Raw genomic sequence first — 12,533 nt, 5'->3', positions numbered from 1 at the left:
TATCTTTAAAATGGTGTGCATTATATATCTGGAGTGGTGGTTAAGATTTTGGAGAAATTAGTTAAAATTAGAATTCAGGACTGGGTGGACAGCAATATGATACTTTATAAGGGGCAACATGGTTTTGTGAAAGGTAGGTCTTGCCTAAGTAATTTGCTTACGTTCTATAATAAAGTAACAGTGGAGTTGGATAAAGGAAATCCTTACTCAGTGATACTGCTTGACTTTGCAAAGGCTTTTGACAGGATTCCACATGGAACTCTGTTACATAAATTAGAGCAAATGGGTTTGGATCCGAAGATGGTGATTTGGATTAAAGGATGGCTGGCGGACAGATATCAAAGAGTGGTTTACGGAGGAGCTGAGTCCAGGAAAAGGCAAGTGACTAGTGGTGTACCTCAGGGCTCAGTTCTTGGTCCTCTATTGTTTAATTTGTACATCAATGATATTGGAAATACCTTGAATGGAAATATCCACTTGTTTGCTGATGATGCAAAATTGGGAAGAGCAATAATCAATTCAAATGATGTGGATATTTTACAGGATGACTTAAATAGGCTGATGCTATGGACTGAGGTAAATGGCTGTCAGTTCAACGTGGCTAAGTATAAGGTGATGCACTTCGGGAGGATGACATCGCATGCTGTTTACTATATTAACGGAACTGAACTGCAGGAAGTTGATGAGACAAGAGACTTGGGAGTTATTGTGGACAGAGAACTTAAGTTTAAAGGGCATATTGCTAAGATTGCCAAAACATCACATCAAATTACATGGTTGTTGAGGAACACACTAACAAGCAGGGATAGGGAAGTTATTATTCCACTCTATAAGGCATTAATAAGGCCGCATTTGGACTATTGTGCACAGATCTGGTCGCCAGGATTTCTTGGTGAGACGGAAGTGGTAGAGAGGATTCAGAGGCGGGTTACAAAGATTGTTGCAGGTCTGTGGGATGTTCCCTATGAGGATAGATTGATGATCTGTGGGCTCCAAAAACTAGCTGATAGACGTAGGAGAGGAGATATGATAGAGGTATTTAAATTGTTAAAGGGATTTTACAGGATTGATACTGATGATATTCTTAAGACCAATGCAGGATGTGAGAGAACGAGGGGCCATCCCTGGAGATTGTGTAAGAGTGTGGTTAACAAGGGTGTTAGGACTAGATTTTTTACTTGGAGGGTTGTGAATGGGTGGAATGCTTTGCCAGAACTGGTTGTGAATGCTTTAACTGTGAATGAATTTAAGGAGAGGTATGACAGGTATTGTGTAAATAATGGTTAGTGTGTCAATGTCGGGTCTCCCGCGATGAGTCTTTTGACTCCATGGAGACACCGTTAAAATAATAATAATAATAATAATAATTATGTAACTTCCTACACATCACATTCATAGCTTCCAAAAATCCTTCGTGTCCTTTTCATCAAGGCGCTACTTTTCATCTGTACAGCTTTTAATATTAACATCCTGAATTCGTTTATAAATATTATTATTACGGTATTTCTAAGATATTGTAAGAACAGTATCTCTTTCATTTATTTATTTGATTTTTTTTAAAACCGCTATAAGATGATTATGCGCATTATTCGAATTTATTTTTTAATTATTCGAACCAGGAATTTTGATCTTCAAACACGTGACCCTTTCCCCCTTTACTCTTACGTTGACGATTTTCAACCACGTGGATTGCTGAGAGTAATGCAATCAACATAGAGAAGTAATGGGTAGTACATGAAGTGTAATATTAAGTTGTTTATATGTTATCTGTGCATATATGTTAGAAATCATGTAGAATTTTCTATACTTTTCTTCTGAAAGTATTTGGTGAGTTTTGGAGACAATACTCTTTTTGAATTTCTTGTGATAATGATAAGCCTATTTGTAATGTCATCGAGATTAATTGCTTCTTATTCATTTTTATTTCATGTGATATTTCAAGGGTTATTCTTGAGACTGGGCTGATATCCTGTGATTATAACAAAGTAGGTAATTGACATATTGTTTCGTTGTATTTGCCTGCCGGTTCAACCACGTGTATTGTGCGATAACGGTGATGTTTAATGAGAGACCACTGGAATTTAATGACTACACTGGAAACATTACCCATTTACGTGCACGTAATATTTTAATAAAAGCGCATGCTATCAACAAGGAGATTTTTCTGTTGACTGAGCTATCTTATTTCAAGAGAACTTCGTTACAGTGGCGATTTATTGCTGTCAGTCAGTTTCTCTGTTCGCCGAATATCAACCCTTGTCTGAATCCGAATTTGTCAAGGTAACCTTCCGCAGTGCTGATACTTGGAAAAAAACCACGTGTTTCAGTTGTGTAAGAAACTGAAAATTATGTAAAACTGTATTTTGTGGTACCTTTCATTTGGATGGGTTTATTCGCGTTCATTTTCAGCGTCATATTTCATATCATGGACTGCTTAATTTAAAATTTTTCGACATTTTTAACCAATTCTAGGGGTTAGGGGAAGCTATCCACAGGATGAGAATTTTTTTTAATAATAATATAAATTTCACCTATTAGTGATTCCAAATTAATTTCCCAAAATAATGACTTTATAAGTCCCATGTTTAATCTTTTGAGTAGATAGGTGTTCCATATTCTATTTGATTAGCTGTTCATTATTCACAAACTTACTTGAAGCAATATTACTTAGATCAGTTTTCAACTAAGCATTAAATTTCAATATACAGTTCATAGAACTGTATATTGAAAATATACAGTCTTTATACAGGAAATATACAGTATATTATAGAAAAGGAGAACTTTGTTATCAAGAACATGCTCAGATACTGAAGTCTGAAATGCTCATGACATTTGGTGAGGCCACCCTCATTGTGCTACTGACAGCAATTGGTGGGGAAAACAGCATTAGTTTGTTACTTATGTACAACTAGCATCAGTTCTATAGTGGTCACAGTATGATATAAGACCCAAGGGTCTTATATAAACTGACCCCTCAAGAGGGGTCAGTTTATTTTTTTAGCTACTCCCATCCACAGTAAGTTGTCAACTTATTGTTCATATGAACTTTGAGTGGGCTTAAACACTAATCCTCTAATTTCATCATGTGCAGTGCTGCTATCATTGCTATGTATTATAATTCATTCTCATATAGATAATTACAAAAAAAAAATAAAATAAAATAGAAATCATGCTAAGCAGGCACAAGAATTAATATTCATAAAATGGCCAATGAACTATCTTCTGCAGTCTGCATTTTTAACAAATAACAGATCATCATTCTATACTGTTGAATCTCATCTTCTGAGCAATTCAGATATAGGCTTTTATTGTCCTGTTCGTGCTCCGCAGATGAAGTTGAACTTTCCACCTTAATCTTGGACATCCACAGTCTCTTCTTCCTGTAGGTTTATATTCTAATTTGGGGATCCTATTGTTATTCATCCTTTCTATGTGGTGTAGCCAATTTTGCTGATATTCTTCTATTTCTTGTATGATGTTTTTTGTATCTAATCATTCTCTTATTTCTGTGCTTTTCTTTTTATCTAACCAAGTGAGTCCCAGGAGAGGTCTTAGAAACTTCATCTGTGCTGCTTCTAGTCTTTGTTTTAGAATCCAAGTTTCACTTCCAAATTTGAGAGATGGTTTAGGGATCATGTTATGTAATCTTAATTTGAGTTTCTTTAGTCATTTGTTTTCCAAAATTTCTTTTAATTATACCATTCATTCTATTGTAAATTTGTAGTCTTGCTTCCAATTGTGAATCAGTATTGTATTGTGAGATTATATTTCCCAAGTATTTGAATTCTTTAACTTGTTCTATTATTTTATTGTTAAGCATAATTTTGACTTTTTGAATGGTGCTTCCACACATTGCCATAGCTTTTATTTTTTGTTTCAGAGATTTTCATTTTAAATTTTTTTGCTGTTTCATTTAGATAGTTGCAATCTTCTGAATTTGAAATTAGTAATTGATCATCTGTATAAAGTATTGTATTTAGCTGTATATTATTTGTTAGTTTAACTCCATCTTTGACATTTGTTTTCCATTCTTTTAGGATTCTGTTTATATAAATGTTGAATAGGATTGGGGATGAGCTGCAACTTTGTCTTACTCCTTTATTTAAAGTTATAGGTTCTGATAATGTTCCATCTGCAAATTGTTGTTTCTCTGTATAGACTGTTTATTGCATTAATTAATTGAGGAGGTATTTTATCATCTTGTAATGTTTTCCAGAGTAGATTTCTGTTCAAGTTATCATACACCTTTTTGTAGTCAATAAATAGAAGAAAAGTGGGCAGATAAAATTGTTTTCTTTTTCTATGATCTGTTGCATTGTGAAAGAGCATCTGTGCATCCTCTCCCTCTTCTAAAAACCACACTGTTCTTCTAAATAATTTTCTGTATATTTAATTAGTCTGTTCTTTAAGATCCTTTCTTTTAGGCTTGCACGGTGATCCGAATGCATTTTTGGAAATTATGGAGACAACTACCGTGTTTGAATAAAAACTTTAGTTGATGTTAATATAATGTTAATATATGTATATAGTAGACAACACAAATAATAGGACTTTAGCGCTGATGTATAATTTTTTTTTTTTTTTTTTTTTCCACCAGAGGTCAGGCCAACAATTGTCTTTAACGAACTAGTATGATTGTGGTATAGCTTGTTTCCTGTGTATATTTGTACGCTCCAGAAGATGACCTTAACATAAAGGTCGAAACGTCGAATTGTAAAATTTTAGTAATAGCTGTTCTTTAAGATGTTTGCATATAGTTTAGATGCTGTTATTAAGAGAGTAATGCCTTAATTTCCACATTTGTCCTCGGGACCTTTTTTGTGAATATTTATTACTGCTCCAGTTTCCCATTCTTTTGGTGGGATGTTTAATATTTCTAGATATTATTGAAGTTCAAGTAGGTTTTCTTTTAAGCTATTGTCTGCATATTTAAAGAGCTCAACACATATTCATCCAGGCCTGGGCTTTTTCTATTTCTTGAATTTTTAAATCTTTTTCTAATTCTTCCATTGCTATTTCTTCTGTACTTTCCTGTGTATTGATATCTTCAATTTTGTGAGTTTTGTCATTGTTTTGTATTTCTTGTTTTTCATTCCACAATGTTTTATAGTGTTTTATCCAATCCGCTTTGGAAATTAGATTATTTCTTAATTGGTCGTTTTCTGCTGTTTGTAATTGCCTGAAAATTTTAAAACCTACTCTTTGTGGTCCAGTGATATCCTGCTCTAATGATTTAACATAATTTACTCCAATCTTCTCTGTGTATACTTCTGGAAAGCTTTCTGAATTCAGCCCGTAGTTTCTTATATTCTATATAGTCAGCAGTGTTTTTACTTTGAATAAAAATATCTTTCTTAATGTTTTATTAATCAATAGTTCCCCATATTATTTGCTTTCATTCTTCCCTTTTTTGTCTGAGCAGTTCTACAATAACAAGACAAGGACAGTGAAAATAGGCATAAGGATTGAAAATATCAACTGCATTGTGAATGGAGAACCTATACAACAAGTAAAACATTTCAGTTATTTAGGCATGATTTTTAGTGAAGATGGTAAATTAAATATGGATAGAGACAACAGAATCAATAAAGCTGGTATGGTAGGAAGTTGACTATAAATTTATATGGAATAAGAGAGAAATTAGTCAAAACACTAAATTAGCTGTATACAAGACTGTTCAAACCAATTTTAACTTATGGATCTGAGAACTGGGTTAGAAATAAAACACTTGATCAAAGAATCCTGAGAAAGAGCAGAGGCGTGAACGGATGGCATCAGTGGCAATATCATATTAAAAACGAGGATATTGGGAAAGAACTTAACATTGCTAACATCCAGGAATGTGTTAGCAGAGCTAATCTCAGGTAGTATGGTCACTTAAACAGAATAGAAATAGAAAAGGAAAGATTAGCAAAACAAGTGTTCCCTTCCAGGTTTGCAGGAAAAAGACCCAGAGGAAGACCAAGATATAGATGGATTGATACAGTAAAAAGTGCCTTAGAAGGTAGAAATATAAGATCTGATAATGTTGGAGTCTTGACAGGTAATAGATTGATTTGGAGGAAATTGTAGATAATAGGATGTTAGTAATGATGTAAGTTTTTCATGTAGTATCATCATTTCTTGTATATTCCTTGAGGATACATATCAGGAATTTGATGATGATGATATATTAGCAATTATATACCATATTATGTGAGCCTTCATAGATACATTCACTGGATTTTGCTGTGACTGTATCGAGCTAATTTAATTTTCTAGTAACCAGTATGGCTATGGCCCTTGGTTATACACACAAAAAAAAATTGTAAAAACTGAGTTTTTTAAACATTTTTATAAACTATGAAAACTATCTGATAATGTATTTTCTCATTTCTCATATGGAAAATATTTTTGTCTTTAACAAAATAATCAGCGAAAAATAAATATAAAAACCAACAGAAAATATGATAGTAATATTTGAATTGAATATTTTCAGATATTATGTATACATGACAAAAATAATAAATGTTGTATTGTAAAAAAAAAAGAAATGGGTAAAGATAGCAAGTTTTCAGTGGGACTTAAAAGCTGTGTAGAAGTTGTAGTTTTTTTAAAGACCTGGCTACTATTTTTTCAAATATATCTTGGACATAGGGGATGGTGATGACATTTTTGAAATCCTACTGAATGGTTGAGGATTAGGGGAGAATTTTTTTTTAATTATGTTGGCCGAGTGGTCAGCATATCTGTTCTCCAGCCAAAAGGCTGTGGGGTAGAATCCCTCTGTGGGCATGGATGTTTGATTGTGAAAATACTAGTCATGGTAGTGGGCAGTTGATGGATGCGGTGGAGATGGAGAGTTGTAGAGTAGGTGGACTCCCTGGAGGTGTCACGTAATAATAATAATAATGTTGAATGGGGGGGGGGGGTTGTGAATGTATCTACCTGTGTGAATGGGATTTCTGTATACAGTGAAGGAGAAGTTACCATTTGGAAGGCATGTCACTAAGATGTTTAGGAAAGTTAAACTATTGTTATTTTCCTTCTCCATCATAAATTGGATTCTTGGATGCAGACTATTGAGGTGACAGAGGAAGGAGTCTAATATGTCTGGGCCATGAGGCCAAATAGAGAACTTCTACATATCTTAGCCAGATAAAAGGTTTGAGGGGGGAGGAGGCTGAGTCTATAGCTCATTTTTCAAAATTTGGTATGTAAAAATTAGCAAGTGAGGGGAGAGAACCCATAGCAGTTCCTTCTATTTGTAATAGTTCTTCTAACAAAATTTTGCAAAATTTGGGGAACATAAATTATCAGAGGTTCCAGTTTACACTCTAGGCATCCTGCAAATGCCCATAAACGATGCACTACCTAGATAAGACTTTCGAGTCATTGCCACATATTTCATTGAGTATTGTTGCCTGTTGTTTAATTTTGACAGTATATATCAGAACACAGAATTATAAGTAAATAATTATTTATTGACTTATTGCTGATATTTTGCTGGTGTTATAACCAGCATCTTCAGAGCACAAAAACACAGTTTGTCACAGTACGCGAGACTACAACAACATGATGTAACAAAGGGATTAGTTTAACAAAATTGTAGCAACAACAACAACACAGACTAAAATCCTAATTAGGTGCCCTTAATTAGTTAGGACTAATTAGGGCACCTAATTTGGACTTTATTAGAACTTTGTGTGTTGTTGCTACAATTTTAACTAGTCCCTTTGTTACACCATGTTGTAGTCTCATGTACTGTGACAAACTGTGTTTTTGTGCTCTGGAGATGCTGGTTATAACGCCAGTGAAATATCAGCAATAAGTCAATAAATAATTATTTACTTATAATTCTGTGTTCTGATATATACCGTCAAAATTAAACAACATGTACGATGAACCTTTTTACGCATATTGTTGTGTGTGTGAGTGAGTGAGTGATTGGCAGAAGCCAATGTTTCTAATTATTGTTACTATGTTACAAATGTCATCATAAACTAGAAGACATTGAATTAGGTCATATTTTTTAAGAATTGGATACACACACATTACCAGTGAAACACATTCTAAAAAAAGCCCCATTTTCTTAATTATTCCTTCCTCCTCTCTTTACTTTTTCATCTTATTAAGAAACTCACGAAAGAAGTGCCTGAGGGTAATGTGGATTATGAAGTGACAGTAAGAAGTCAAATAGCACTATGCAGCATTTTTCATTGAGCTAGTGAGACTGGAGAAATTATTATTGTGTGGTATGGCACATTAGGAGGGAGAATGAAAGAAAAAGTGAATGGGGAAAATATGAAAGTGCAAGTAACTGGGAGTAAGGAGAAGATATTATATGCAAATTCAATAAGAGGTGCACTTAATGAGAAAGTGAAGAAAGCATGTTTCCTAGGCTTGAAGATCAAGGACATTAGTGAAGCTTTTAGTTTGCAGAGGAGAAAAGTGAAATTATTGAATGTTTTTGCTTGCATGAATGATTTGAAAAGTGAGAAATATGCATTGAGAGAGAGAAGATATGAAAGAGTTGCTAATAGAAGCAAAAAAGAAGAGTGAGAAAGTACAGATTGTGAGATTGCTATCTTGGTATGATAGGGCAAAATTGAGGAGGACTGCGAATGAGTCAATGAGAAGATTGTGCAGAAGAAATGGTGTGAGGTTTTAGATGTATAGGGGTGAATTTAATGGACGAAAGAATTTGTATATATGCTTGATGGACCCCATTTAAATGGTTTTGAAGTTATACATCTGGAGAGAGAGAGAGTGTGTGCTCAGAGGTTGGAAGTGAAATATCAGGGAAACTAAAAAAGGGGATGCAGTCAAGTATGAGTTTAGCCACGTCAAAACAGAGTATATACAGAAATGAATAAACATGCTGAATGCAGTTCTCAGGTTTTAAATCTAAATGGTTTGTTAATGACATTATTCAAGAGTAACTGTGGGTACGAGGTGATGTTGAAATGTAATTGCATGAATGTAAGAAGTATTAGAAATAAAGGAGAGGAGTTTCTGGCATTGGTCAGCTTGACATGACAAAAAATTATAGGCATCAATGAGGCCTCGTTGACAGAAAATGATAGTTACAAGGATAAAATATAAAGGGTATTGTATTTTCAGGGATGATACAAGGAATATGACTGGAGATGGCGGGGGGGATATTGCTGATGATAGCTGAACAACTTTAACCAATAAAATTAGAAAGAGGGTTTTAAGTGTCTGGGGCAATAGTTTATTTGAGGCTATCTAATGTGAGACAGACACCAATATCACAGAATATGTTGCTGGTTGCTATAGAGGGGGGGGGGTCCACAGTAAGATGTGGATGCCATGCATCAGTTGATTAGCACTATACGTGAAGGCTGATATCAATTATGGGAGCGTAGACTGGAGGGAGGAAAGAGAGCATTGGCAAGACGGAAGTGGAATTTATGCGTTTGTTGCTAGAACTCATTATCTGAAACAGCATGTCATGGAGGTGACTGGAGTTTCAGAGTACTGGATCTGGTAATAACATTAAAAGATGTATCCATAACCAGGGATACATGTGGAATTCTCTGTCAAGAAAGGGTTTATGTTGAACTATTAAGCTGGCAGTTTTGACAAACTTAGAGCCATCTTGGAACTGTGGCATTGCTTGAGAAGCTACAAGGAAAGAATGTCAGTCTTTCATGGAAGGTGGTCACAGGTTATGTGAGAGTAGTAGTACCAGACTGCATATCCAGTCAGAAGGATAAAACAAGAACTGTAACAAAAGAAAACATTGTGAAGTTAATATAAAGAAAAAATTGATAGCCATCTTACCAAGATGGCTGTCACTATAGTACGCCCACAGATACGAGCTCCTTCGACACTTCTGTGCATGTCAAAAGATCATTCCGATAATAGGGTAATCAATCCGTATTGTGGGATGAGTGTTTATTATTACACATCAGAAAATTAACTTCTCTTTTATGATCATTGTAGTTTTAAAGCAGTAACTATTTTGCTTGTATAACAGTTGGAAAATTTTACGTATAAAGCACGTGATTTTGCGTGTTGGTGACCAATTCGTACATCATCTTATTCCTTTCTCCCCTTCAACATGAATTGACTCTTCTTGGCTGTCTGCCAACGAAGATGACTAATTAGATTATGGAAGAAAAGCTAAGCAGATCAAAGTAAATTCTAAAGTTTTTTCATTATGTAGCAAGTAAGAAGGATCAGTGCTGTTATTAGGAAAGTCCCGAAAGTGGTAGTTTAGTTGCCGAGTGATCACTTTGTATAGATGTGTCATCTGGGGGGGGGGGGATTTTACAGTTGTTGATGTGACAGAAACTCATGTTAGAATTGAGGTAGGTAAACAGGAGGTGCTCACCATATTGAAAAATATCAATGTGAATACATCAGTGGGACTGGATTGCATGTTGGCCCATGTGCTATGTGCAAGAGAATTGGTAGTTCCTCTGATGATGTTCAGTTCTGAGGGAGGGGAAAGAGAATAAGATGGTTCCACTACATAAAGGTTGCTTCAACACAAGTAGCAAATTACAGACCAATTGATATCTCAGGAGTGGTGGTTAAAGGTAAAATCCTGCAGTTGGTGGATAATAATATGATGCTGTGTGGTTTGGCTTTATTGTTTTGTAAAAGTATGTCTTGCCTTAGTAATTTACTAATTTTATAATAGAGTGATAGCAGAATTAGATAAGGGAAATGCTACATCATGATACTTCTGGACTTTGAGAGGCATCTGACAGAATATTACATGGAAAACTATTACAAAAGTTGGAGCAGATGGGAATGGATATGAAGTTGGTAGCATGAATGGTGGGTGGGGGGTTACTGATAGATGGATGAGAGAGTAGTATATGGTAGTGTGGAATCTAAAAGAATGAGGGTGACTAGTGGAAAACCTCAGAGTTCTGCATTAGGACCACTACTCTTTAATTTAATCTGCAGAATTAGTGGCAGCAGACATATTCATTAGCTAATCAGGAAGTTTCCTGATTTGTTACTGTCAGATTTGGTCCTATCTAGTGACAAGCTTGCAGAACTACTTTGCTGCCATTCCTTTCATTGAAAGGAATACTGGGTATAGTATGTTTATATACTCTTGAAAGGTGGTTTGGAGAAGGGAACAAACAGTATTAGAGATATCAGTCATAGGTTAATGAATGTTTTTTTTTTTTGAAATCTGAATGGTTTTGAAGTTATACATCTGGAGAGAGTATGCTCAGAGGTTGGAAGTGAAAAATCAGGGAAACTAGAAGTATTAGAGGGGATGCAGATGTTTAGATGTGTCATGTGGGGAGGGGGGGGAGTGGTGTCATCACCATTGTCATCATTTCCTATTCTTTTTTATGCAAATTCTACCCACCTACAAAAGGTATCTTCTACAGATGACAGAAGACCACTGCTGGGCATAAGATATGTAAACTGTAAATGAAAGTGATCTTACTTAGTACTGCTCCATAAAAGATGCAAGAACACCAGACTGTTCTTTTCAATACAGCTCTTTGTCTAGGTGAAATATAGGTCTATCAGAGGAATAAACAGTTATTTTATACCATGATTGAATACAATATTTTGTCCCTAGAGAAAGAATGAATGCCTGTTCAGATAAACATATGACCTTTATGATTTGGTATCATAAATAAGATTATTCTGATGTCTTTCAGACCAAATAAAGCACATGGTGTGATAAGAGAGTATACATTTAACATACTACCAATAATTGTCACCATGTGCTTTCTTTGGTCTGAAAGACATCAAAATAACTTTAAATAACCAAGATATCAAAAAATCTGGTCCTAGTGGGTTCTCCTCAGTTGTGCTCAAAAGTAGCTCTCTGGAACTGACGTGTCCTATATTGTCCTCTACACTATTTTATATTCATTCAGCATCTATTCCACAGAAAAGAGAAAAATTAGTGAGAAAGTAGATTGAGGTGGGCCAGCCACGTATGGAGAAGACCGGTAGACCCCCCCCCCAATTCAGAGTCACAACAATGGAAGTGAAGGGTAAGAGAAGAAAAGGAAGATCAAGGAAAAGATGGTGAGAAAACATCAAAAGCGATATGGAAGAAGTTGGAGTGGAAAGGAGGGATGCCAAAAATAGAAATAAGTGGAAGAAAATTGTCCGAGCAGCAGACCTCAGGAGTGTCTAGAACTAAAATGCTGAAAAGAAGATCTATTCCACTACATAGAAACAAACCTATATTTGTGTTGTTGTTATGTGCCATTCAGTCAATTTCAACTCTTGGTGATCTTTCCTAATAACAGCACTGATTATAGTCATCCTTCCTCTTATACTTGCTACATAATGAAAAAAACTTTAGAATTTACTTTGATCTGCTTAGCTACTTTTCTCCCATAATCCAATTAGTCATCTTGTGATAAAGTCCGACCACATAAGCGAGAGCTGTCGTTGGCAGACTTGTGAACAAAGGTTTTCCATCCCACTTGGCCTTTTGTCCTTTCTTTCAGTAATTGTAAATTCAAGTTGGTAAGTTCTTTTATGTTGTCCATCCAACTCTTTTGTGGTCTTCTTTTTCTCATTCCCTCAATCTT

General features: G+C 35.1%; 1 protein-coding gene across 2 annotated transcripts in view; it reads left to right on the top strand.

Annotated features, from left to right (window-relative positions):
• Positions 1-1,692: 1,692 nt before the first annotated feature.
• LOC150106291 (uncharacterized) overlaps positions 1,693-12,533 on the top strand; it is a 224,772-nt gene continuing 213,931 nt past the window's right edge. The window contains exon 1 of one of the 2 annotated variants that reach the window (XM_090392309.1): positions 1,693-1,827. The gene's annotated coding sequence lies outside the window, so the exon portion shown is untranslated. Of the gene's footprint in view, positions 1,828-1,892; positions 1,986-12,533 lie in introns of those variants that run through there. The other variant, XM_090392311.1, reaches the window with a different exon arrangement.

This window comes from Typopeltis vanoorti, chromosome 5 (genome assembly GCF_054136105.1).
Source record: "Typopeltis vanoorti isolate ZY-2024b chromosome 5, IOZ_Tvanoo_1.0, whole genome shotgun sequence".
In the NCBI taxonomy this organism is placed as follows: Eukaryota; Metazoa; Arthropoda; class Arachnida; order Uropygi; family Thelyphonidae; genus Typopeltis; species Typopeltis vanoorti.
The sequence above is the reverse complement of the archived record's forward strand: the minus strand, read 5'-3'. Positions and strand labels throughout refer to the sequence as shown.